Here is an 11068-nt window from a genome sequence, read left to right as displayed (position 1 = left end):
AGCGTAAACAAAATGACAAGACTAAATCTCCGCCTGGTAATTTCAATCTAACTCTGAAGCTACACAAAACACACAGACACCTTGTACACTTCACCTGTTAGTATGACCATCTTTTCTCATAGGTGGTGGGAGGAAGGGCAAGGTGACTGCGCAGAGCACAATGTCGAAAGTAGAAAGATTGTGTACTAGACATCATAAAATCATGGTGAAAAGAAAGCCTCAATTAATGCATAGCCTAAAGGGGGAAATACTACACTCCAACTTCAAAAAATTAATTTAGAAGGAGGGGGAAGAGTTTAAGTAATTGCAGTTTAACATGAAAAATGCACATGTGATAGAATGGAGGACAGTGGAGGATTCATAAACACGTTCATCAGAAAAATCTGTTAGCCTTACTTTGTCCAGATTAAGAAAGAGTGCAAGTTTACCAACATTTGGTATCCCTCCTACTTTGTAAAGATAGATGTTTTGCTGCTTAGTTATGAGAAATTACCTTCTTTCAAGAAAACTTCCTAATCTTTTGATAAAATAAAAAAGGAGAAGAGAACTGATTAGATGTCAAGTGCTTGTTAGAAATGATTTTTTTTTTTTTTTTTTTTTTGGCCGGGGCTGGGTTTGAACCCACCACCTCCGGCATATGGGACTGGCGCCCTACTCCTTGAGCCACAGGAGCCACCCAGAAATGATTTTTAAAATGCTTTCATATGTAAAATTTACTGACAAACTTTGGTAAACCTTTTAAAAATATAAATTATTTTTAAAATCCTGAAGAAAATGCCTTTTTGCCCACATGTTTAAAAATGAAAATCAATTTTACTACAGACAGTAGTTCTATGGAGTGTACAAAATTCTTCTTATTTAGAGATCAAACGGCCATACAAGATAGATATCATGTTTCAGAGGCATTACTTTTAGTCACCCTAACGTTTCAGCCATGGGACCAAAATTAAAGTGTTCTGTGCCATGTGGTCACAGGGTCATTGGTTTTATAACATGGCTTAAAAAAATACTGCCATTTTGTTTCTTAGGAAATAAGTCCTGCCTTGTGCATACAAGAAAAAAGAAGAAAACATAGGAAGGGGAGGTGCATAAATGTTTGTTTGTTTTGAAGACAATGAAGGCAAAAGAATACAGAGCTTCCATAGCTCAAAGAAAAATATTTGCTGGCTGATCGCTGATTTGTATGCACTATAAAATAATTTTTTAAATAAAACCAATATATCATTTCTTAATCATGACCCCATCAAAACCAAGTATTTCCTAATTATTCTTTCAATGTCAAATGTACCCTAGAGATGAAATTTCCTTTTTAAAGGTGACAGCTACCTCATAAAGACTGAACTAGGTGTTCTCTTATCCTTTCTCTGAAGTATAACAGTACACCACTGCACAATGGTATCCAATTTGAAGACTGTAGGAAATTCTTCAGAAAAAATGAAAATCTATCAAGCTGAAAATCTAAAATTAGTTCTACTTTCTAATAAAAAATACATAAAAGTGCATTATCAGAATAAGTAAGTCTTATGCCGGTTTGCAAATTTTGCAAACAATGCAAACATAAACCCAATCCAGATGTCAATTAGGGATACAAACATAGCTTGATGAGGTTTTTGTTTGTTTGCTTTTCTTTTTTATAAACACAGTAATTTTTTGAAATTCTTAATGCAACTGTTGCTAACACAATAATAATAGTAGTCCTGGCTTCACATACTAACCTGGACTTCCGATCAAGTGCTGATTAGATCAGTAAGGGAGGTCACCAAAAAAACCCAAATCCATTTTTCAGTCATGTCTAGTCTTATACCCTCCATTCTCCTTTTTTAGCATTTGAAGACAACAGGTTGAGTTGGCAGATATTGTTTATGGACCCCTGAGGTTGTTTTTACAGATTCAATCTCAGTTTTACTGAATTCTTGATAACAGGAATAGGATTTGCAGGGAGAGCAGGGATATCAGAAAGGTCTGTACTGGATGTTTTCTGAGAAGCCCACAGAGAAGCCGCTGTCTGAATAGATTCTGATTGAGTTGTATTTGTCTCTGTATCAAGTTGTTCCTTTGTTTCTGTTTTATCATGTCCACTCAAAGCAAGACCGTTAGCATCTTCGCTTGTTTCATCCTCTTCTGTTTTGGTTTTCTTGGGACTCTCTTCTTTATGAGGTGAAGATGTCCTCTTGACTCCCACTATAGGATTAGGTACTTTTGTTGCTGCATTTCCTGAAGGTCTAGGTGGTGGTGGATTTACCAGACGTGTTGAACAAACAACTCTGGAGACCATAGGCTTTGGTGGTGGAGAAATGGCTGGTTGTGTGGCAGTTTGAGGAATGCTTTCACTCGATGTACCCCCTGAGCTTCCAGTGGAATTTACTTGTGGCACAGAAACTTCATTAGCCTGTGTTTTGGTCACGATGCTGCTATTACAGCTGGAGCAGGACCGTTTCTGCCCTGAGAGCTGCCAGAACTATTCAATGGACTGTTTTTCACAGCACTAGTAGGTGAAGGCACAGACGTGCTGTTATCAATGTCCATAGACAAGTCAAGGCTGTTGTCATTCACAGCTGTCAATCTGACACCTTCTGTTAATTTTTTTTTTTTTCTGAAGCACATGATTAGGTAGTAGTTGATGGAGCTGCTTTCTTTTTACATGCATTTCAGCAATTTTCATATCCACCTCAAACATCTTGCTGTTTATTGCTTGCCTATAAACTGAGTCTGTGAATGACTATCATAGGCGAGATCAACACTCAGGTTTTCAGAGTTTTCTGTTTTTTTAGACACTAACCCAATCACCCACATTGTATGAAATTCTTCCTTGTCAGGATTTTCTTTAGGTGCTGGATATGACTGGGTATTGACATGAGCCAGTGTAATAAATTCGTTTTTTTCCAAGCTTCCAACTAGGATTTGAATTTTTGACTCCACCAAGCCCACCCATTCTAGGCGTTGTTTTTCTGTTGGTGCACTTGCTAGAAGTACAATATAATGCTTGTACTTTTGAAAGAAGTTTGGTGCTTCAAAAAGTTTGGACCACTCTGCCTTACTCAGCAAAGTTTCATCTGTGATAGCAAGACCTTGTTTAAACTTCTCAACAATGACCATCCGTGTTGAAACGGATACATTGTACGTGGAGTTCTGTTGTGGATATGCTGGTATAATTATAGGCATAAGATGGCACCTATCACTGGGGTTTACCCTTGGGTCCCATACAGGCAAATTAAGATTGCATTCTTCAGGCTGTTTCAATAGCACTGGATTTGGCCATTCCCATTTAGAAAATACCAAGAAAAATTTATGTACAAGAGTTGATGCTATTGCATTTGGATAAGACTGGCAAGTTCTTGCTACTAGCATAGCCTAGGAAACACCACGAGGAAACCTAATATATTGGAATAGATGTTGTGGCATTTAGCCCATAGTTTGATAGCTCTCAGAGTTAATCTGAAGTTTTCACTGTTTGGTACTAGATGTAAAATTTCATTGGTTACCCTGCAACCGTTAAGACTTCTTATGCATCTTATATCTAAATTTTTAACTAGACTATCATCTCGCAGATCCAAATCTTCTGGAATAGTCTGCAATGTTAATCTTGCAAACAAAATATCAATCTCTATCCCATCAAAACAGAGTTTGATAACTCGTACAAATGCCTCTTCCACAGCTCTTAAATCTTTTACTTCTTCCTGTAATTTCAACTTATCATAGAATGAGGTGAAAAAGTCACTTCGATCAACGTGTCTTGGTGCAACACACAATGCATCAATATCAGCACCTTTTGTATGTACTCCTAACCTGTAAGATCCAAAAGTAAAAATTTTTCCTCCAACATTTTCAGTTACAGACTGTGGAAGATTCTTGCTTTCACTGATTTCTTGAATCCACTCTTTTACCAGGTTATTTAATTTTCCCAAAATTAAAATCCTGCGCTGCAGTTCCTCTTCTTCTTCAAAAACCCCAAAAGGCTTCAGAGTCTCAAGTTTCTGTGTAAGTATGCAGTCAGTCTCCTTGGGGGCTGCTAAGCTGATAGGAGAAGTAATGCCATAGTGCTTCTGTGGCGGCTGTGTTTGTTGTGATCCCTGTGCTGTAACAGGAAAGGGCATCGTCGTTTCCTACCCCGGCACCGCCCAGTCACTTTCCCCCGGCTACCGCTGCCGCTGCCACCTTGGGCATGATCCACTGAGGCGGGAGGGAGGGGGGCCCTGCCTCAGCCCTGGGTCCAACCCCTCCCGCACCCGCTCCCGCCGCTTTAAGTACTTCTCCTCCTTCCCCTTTGTCCTAACATGCCGCCTGAGAGCTCCATTTGTCTGGCTTCTTTTGAAAACTTCTGTTCAGGGCAATTGCCCATTCTTAATGGGATTGTTTGTTTGTTTTCTTGCTAATTTGATTGAGTTCTTTGTAGATTCAGACATTAACCCTTTTTAAAGAAGTTCTCTGTATGATTATGATATGCTACCTCTGCTGAGAACAATTGATTCAAAGTTAAAAATGAAATAGGTTTAATCATGAAGCACAATTGGATTCCCTGTGTTGAAAGGTAGAGGAAGAACAACCCCATGCTATCTTCTTGCATTTTTCTTCTACTTTCTAACGAGTGACAGTAAATAGGAAAGGGAAGAAGAGATGGTCCTTATTTGCAGTTTACCCAGCATGAAGTAATGACTGTGTTTCTCCCCAGGGCAGAACATCTATAGACCTCTGACAATATGTTTTTAACCTATGTCAACCCTCTGGGCCTTATCTCTGAGGAGGGGCAGCATATGCTTTGACCTCAAGCTTGACATAGTGCACAACTTCAGAGAATCATCTTGTGGAATTTTAACCCCAGGTAAGCCAGCTCTGTGCATGCCTCAAGGGGCCCCAAGTTCCTTAAGCCTCTGCAAGAACAGCAAACTGTTTAACTCACACTGAGTTCACTTTGTGTGCTTGATGTAGGATATGTTCATTTCTAAATATTATCCTACACATCCAGATATTTTTTGGCTGTAGCTGTCCTTGCTATTTGACAGGCCCAGGCTAGGCTCAAACTCACCACCTCTGGTGTATGTGGCTGACAACCAACAGACATCCTCAAACTTTCTAAACAGTGGGCCAGTTCACTGTCCCTCAGACCGTTGGAGGGACAGACTACAGTTTAAAAAAAATACTATGAACCAATTCCTATGCACACTGAATATATCATATTTTGAAGTCAAAAAACAAAACAGGAACAAATGAAATCACACCGCCTCGTGTGGTCCGTGGGGTGCAGTTTGATGACCCCTGCATAGCCACTTGAGCTACAAGCACCGAGCCTGTTCTAGGTCATCTTAAAGACGTTATTGTACCTGTGTGGCTTATATTTCCCATACATCCTTGTGTTGTTGAAATTATTACCACAAGTTCAGCACTTGTTCACTGAAGCCACATCAGGAAAAAGGAGACAGGCAGTTTGAGGAGAAGGAAAGGGAAGTTGATCACTTTGCCAGCAAAAAAAGAAAATGGCAGACAATGGTCTCAAAATATAGATTCTTCCTTCTGAGCAGAAAGAAGCATGGAGCTTTTAAAGGTTCTGATCAGGGCATCTCTTCTTGGGCCAAGACAATATAGTGGCCTCAGCCTGGATTCATTCCACTTCAGGCTAAGAGGATCTTGTGACCTCCCCCCAGAGGATTCCCTTGAGCTATCTCGTGTTGCACAGACAGAAACATTCCCTCCCCACAACCACTGGCTGAGACAAGGATACAGGATTCTGTTCCCAAATCCTGAGAGAATTTGGGAGACAAAGTATTTTTTTTTCCATATTGTTTCAGGCCATTCCCTCTGCAACATAACTTCCAGGGGGTTTCAGTTGATCCCCACACAAAGATCCTATTATTGAGACAAATTGGATTGCCAGGACAGAAGGGAATTATTTATTACATAAGATATCTGGTTGGGAACAAGAGAATCTACCTCAAATCTGTTCCCCTGACTAACAGGAGATCTTGGGCCTTTAAATGCCAACCACATACTTTGAGAGCAGGTAGTGGGCGATGGTGAATATTGGAGTCAAGAATTCTGCCTGGGAGCCTTCAGTATCTCAGCTCCTTTGTCTTGCAGAGAACCCACCATTTCGGGGAAACAACTCAAAAGGTCAAATAGTTAAAGAAGAGGATTATAAAAAAAGAAAAAAAAAATAATCACCAGTCACATTTTAAGGCAAATCATTGTTATTCTAAAAGGTATTTATTTAAAAAAAAAATAAGCTCTATGTTGTACATAATGTTTTGCTACATTTTCTTTTCGTTTAATAACTGTCTTTGGAAAAGAAGCCATACTCTGTAAAATAATTTAAAGAGGTTTATTCTGAGCCAAGTTTGAGGATCATGACCCAAAGCCACACCCAGGAAACCTTGAGGTACATGGGCTCATGGTGGTGGGGTTATAGTTTGGTTTTATACATTTTAGGAAGACGGGGATTATAGGTGAGGTCATAAATCAGTACATGGAAAACATACATTATTAATTTGTCTCAGAAAGGTGAGTTATCTGGAATTAGGTTGCTTACATGTTATAGGTGGGTTTAAAAATTCTTTAGCTGACACTTGGCTGAAAGAATGAGGTTCTGTGTAAAAGACCAGAAGTCAGTGAAAAGGAATGCTTAAGATAAAGGGTCTGTTAATTAGAGACAATGTACTGTACAGACTCACATGGTTTGTAATGTGTAAACATATATTGAGGACCTGCAGGCAGGTCTTGCATAGCCTTAGGGCTGTTAGTGAGAGAGGATACCAGGGAAGGGTGGGGTCTAGAATGGAGGTCTTGTCAAAAAGACTCCAAGGATCCACCTGCAGGATCCTCTCCATAATGACTCAGCTCTTAGGAATTTGTAGAATTAACTTCCTGGGACCTGGAAATTTCCACTTTAGTGCAATTCTATAGTTCCGTGGGGGCTGGAACAGCTTGTCCCACTTGATTCAAACTGAGCATTGAGAAAGGCACCTGTGGGTTGGAACTTGTTGACTGGAGATAAAAAGGAAAAGACCAAGGCAGTCAGTGCAGAGAGTGTGGCCATTTTGAATTTTTCTATGCTGTTTGCTCTGTCATCTGAAATAAAAGACTATTTCCTCCTAAATATGGTGTTTGGGTACTCTTTCTCTCCATTGGGCTTTGCCTTCCTACAACATTAGTGAGTCACAAAAGACATCTCTAAGAAGGGGAGGGGCCTGATGAGGCATGTCTGACTCAATTTTTAGGGTCCTCTTGGCCAACAGGGGTTCCAGTCAGTAAACAGCTTAGGGAGAGACTTAAGATTTTATTTTATTTCACACACCTTAATTGGATGAAGAGGGTCCAGCTACCTGCCATTATGAACCAATACACAGAGACAGGGATAGCTTCTCCAAACTTGATTTATCGGAAGGCCAGTGATTGAAGAACAGTGAGAGTAGCTTCTCCAAAGTAGCTTCTCCAAGACTGTTCTGTTCTTCCATTTCCAAAATCATAGTTTTATACATAAAAGTTAAAAGAAAGAACAGTACTAAGTCTTACCTTAAACAAAAATTATTGACATAACCCATGACCCATAAAAAACAATAATTGACATAACTCCCAACCCAGAACATTTCTAATTCAAAAGTTAATCTCCATGGTTTGGCACCTGTAGTTCAAGCGGCTAAGGTGCGAGCCACATACACCAGAGCTGGCGGGTTTGAATGCAGCCTGGGCCTGCCAAACAATGACAACTACAACCAAAAAATAGCCAGGCATTGTGGTGGGCATCTGAGGTCTCAGCTAATTGGGAGGCTGAGGCAAAAGAATTGCTTAAGCCCAGGAGTTGGAGGTTTCTATTAGCTATGATGCCACAGCCCTCCACCTCAGATGACAGCTTGAGGCTCTGTCTCAAAAAAAAAAAAAAAAAAAAAAAGTGAATCTCCTAAATCAATTGCCCTATACTACTTAATATACACACTTCCAGGTTAAAGCTGAGTTTACAAAACAAAAATGGGAGGCATGAGTTAAAGGTCACTTAGGAACTAAACTGACCAGACCAGCTGTGTCATGTCAGGCCCAGCCTGAATAACTCTGTCTTATTCTCACTACATGTGCTTTCAATATCAACTTTGCCAATATCATCTACTTGTACATTTCGAGTGCTGTGGATACCCACCTAATTCATCCAAGTGAAAGAGGAAAAACAGTGTCACAGTCGCCCCTCCACCTTAAGCTGCAAAAAGTTGCTTAGTGATCTAACTAGTTATCAGACAACTCATGTCCACCTCCCCTGAGTGGACATGAAGTTCATAGTGACTCTGAGCTGGAGAGGAAAAAAAAAAAAAACCCATCTGAGAACACATGTGGTGAAAATAAGATGGAGTCAGTCAGGCCAGGGCCTCTAGGACTCAGCTGGTCTGGTTGGTTTAGGTTCTATGTTGAAAGGTCAAATGGCCCCACATTTGCACTCTATTTCCTCCTCCTCTTCAACACCCCTTTCAGCATGTAGGCCTTGCGGAAATGGGCTGTTAAACAAACATATCCTGCAGAGACAGGGAATTAACCCAGAGTTAGTGCAGACCCTTGTAAAACCACATTCCTGTCCTCAGTCTCCCACATCATAACTAAAACCCACAACCCTGTAAATCTAACCTTGCGAAGCCTTGCTCTTCACTCCCACCCCAACTAAAAGGAAGATATAAAAACTCCCTCCTTTTGTTGTGTGGGTGCCAAGAAATTGGAGGTGTGGAAATCCTTCTGGTTAGGCTAGCCAATAAAGGACCCCATACCTAATTTCAATCTGACCATTACCTAATGTCTTACATTCTTGTTGTTTTGTAAATTAGCTTCAACCTGAAGTTGTGTACCTGAGTAGTTTAGCGTGATGGACTTAAGAGACTAACTTCCCACCAGAATGTTTTATGTGGGTCATGGTTTATGTCAATTATTATATATTATCATTCCTGGGTATAGTGATTATTGTTGTTTAATATAAGTGTTAATTACTGTTTTAAGATAAGAGTTGATATGGTTCTCGCTTTTAACTTTTATGTATAAAACTGTGATTTGGGGGGGTGGAGGGGCAAGATCTCCAACTGAACACAGATTGTGAAAGAGGCTCCTGTCCAAAAGGAATGATAACGTCAAAAAAACAGCCCAATTAAGCTGAAGACTGGGAGCCCAGCTGAGAGAGAAATGATAACTGGACGTCACCTCTGCTAAGGCAAGGTGCGACTCAAGAAACTAAGCTTCGGGTACAAAATTCATCTGAAAAGAAAAGTGTCCATCCCTTCCCCCAAGAAAGTTGTGGGGTTTGTTTGTTTTCCTGTCTCCTTTCTTTTTTCTCTTCCTTTGATCCTGTGGGTTTTCTACAGACAAGAGATGAACTGTGGACCTCTTGTCTCTTCCCATGGGTGAGTGCTGTGGGAAGTGGGGACTACTTCCTCAGAGGGACCCTTCTGTGACTCTGAACACTTTCTTGCTAGGCAGTAAATTGAACTAAAGTCTTTCCTGCCATTCTGAACTTCCAGTACACGCTTCCCCCCTTACCTGATGAACCAGAAGCCTAACCCCTGCTGAGACTGAGGGAGGAAGTTCTTGAGCAGTGCCTCCCACATCTGCCGGACCAAGTGCCCCCCCACCAAGCAAGACAGTCTTGGGGCTGCGCTGAGCCCCCCTACACTCTGCTGGAACACAGCGGACCTGTACCCCATGCCTGCCAGTCATCCACATGCCCGCCACGGCCAGAGACTGGCTGGCAACCATGCGGCTCCATTCCCTGCAGCTTCCAGAGCTCCGTATGCCCACCCCAGCCAGGGAGACTGCTGGCAACTGGGCAACCCCACACCCCATACCCTCTGGTCCTCCACACGCCAGCCCCAGGCAGGGACTCCACCAGCAACTCTGCGGCCCTGTGCACCATGCCCGCTGAGCCTCTGCATGCCAGCTCCGCCAGGGACCACATAGTCAACTGCATGGACCCACACCCCATGCCCACTGGGCCTCCGCTCACCCTGGCGAAGATTCCAGGAGCCGCACAATTTGCAGCCTCCCACCCATACCCTCCACGCCTCCAAACCGCCGGCCTCTCTGCCCAGGAACTCTGGTAGCCACACAAGCCACACCCTCCCTGCCTCTGTGTGGAGCCCTCCTCCTGGCCAGAGACTTCTGGAGCCTTGGGCTCTTGGTGCCAAAGTCACGGACGCCAGGCACTCCCAGAACGGTGTGCACCACCCCCGACACTGTTGCTGGATCTGGGTGCGCCACAATCTGGAGCTGTTCCCACAGCCAGAACTCCCTGGCTGGGGAAGCCCCAGAGGAGCTAAGCAGGGTCACTACCTACAAAGATCCAGCAACAGTAGAGTGATCCCACTGGGGTCTAATCTTAAAGAGACACCTCCCCAACTCTGAGGACAGCCAGAGGTAACAGTTAAAAACAATAATGGGGCAGAATCAACAGAAAAACTCCAGCAATATGAATAATCAGAGAAGATCAACTCCCGTAAGGAACAACAAGGCAAACACAGCACAAGATCCCATGCATAAACAAATGGCTGAGATGTCAGAAATCAAATTCAGAATTTGGATAGCAAACAAGATTGAATTAGAATTCCAAGCAGTATTCCAAAAGATGTCTCAAGAATTCAACAAATTCAAAAATCAAATGACCAAAGATTTTGACACATTGAGACAAAATGTTGCAGCCCTCAAAGATCTGAATAATACAATAGAATCCCTCAGTAACAGAATGGAGCAAGCAGAAGAAAGAATTTGTGACATTGAAGACAAAGGTTTCAAATGCTCCCAAACTATCAAAGAGGAAGAGAAATGGAAGGCAAAAACAGATCACTCTCTCAGAGAGCTCTGGGATAATTCGAAGCCGAAGCTCTGGGAATCCCAGAAAGCGACAAAGTGGCTTCACCGGCACAGAGTCTCTTCGTGAGATTATAAAAGAGAACTTTCCAGACATGAAACTAATAAAAGAGAACTTTCCAGACAAGAGATTCTGAAATTCAGATAGCGGACAGTTTCACAACTTCAATATGACTTAACCCGATTAAGACATGCCCCAGACACATCATAATCAATTTCACCTACAAGGGCAATAATATTAGAATAACTG

At 41.9% G+C, this 11068-nt stretch overlaps 1 pseudogene; it reads right to left on the bottom strand.

The window, feature by feature from the left end:
* Positions 1–1811: 1811 nt before the first annotated feature.
* LOC128570338 (poly(A) polymerase alpha-like) lies at positions 1812–4118 on the bottom strand (annotated as a pseudogene).
* Between the last annotated feature and the right edge of the window lie 6950 nt (positions 4119–11068).

Source organism: Nycticebus coucang, chromosome 18 (assembly GCF_027406575.1).
Source record: "Nycticebus coucang isolate mNycCou1 chromosome 18, mNycCou1.pri, whole genome shotgun sequence".
In the NCBI taxonomy this organism is placed as follows: domain Eukaryota; kingdom Metazoa; phylum Chordata; class Mammalia; order Primates; family Lorisidae; genus Nycticebus; species Nycticebus coucang.
The sequence above is the reverse complement of the archived record's forward strand: the minus strand, read 5'-3'. Positions and strand labels throughout refer to the sequence as shown.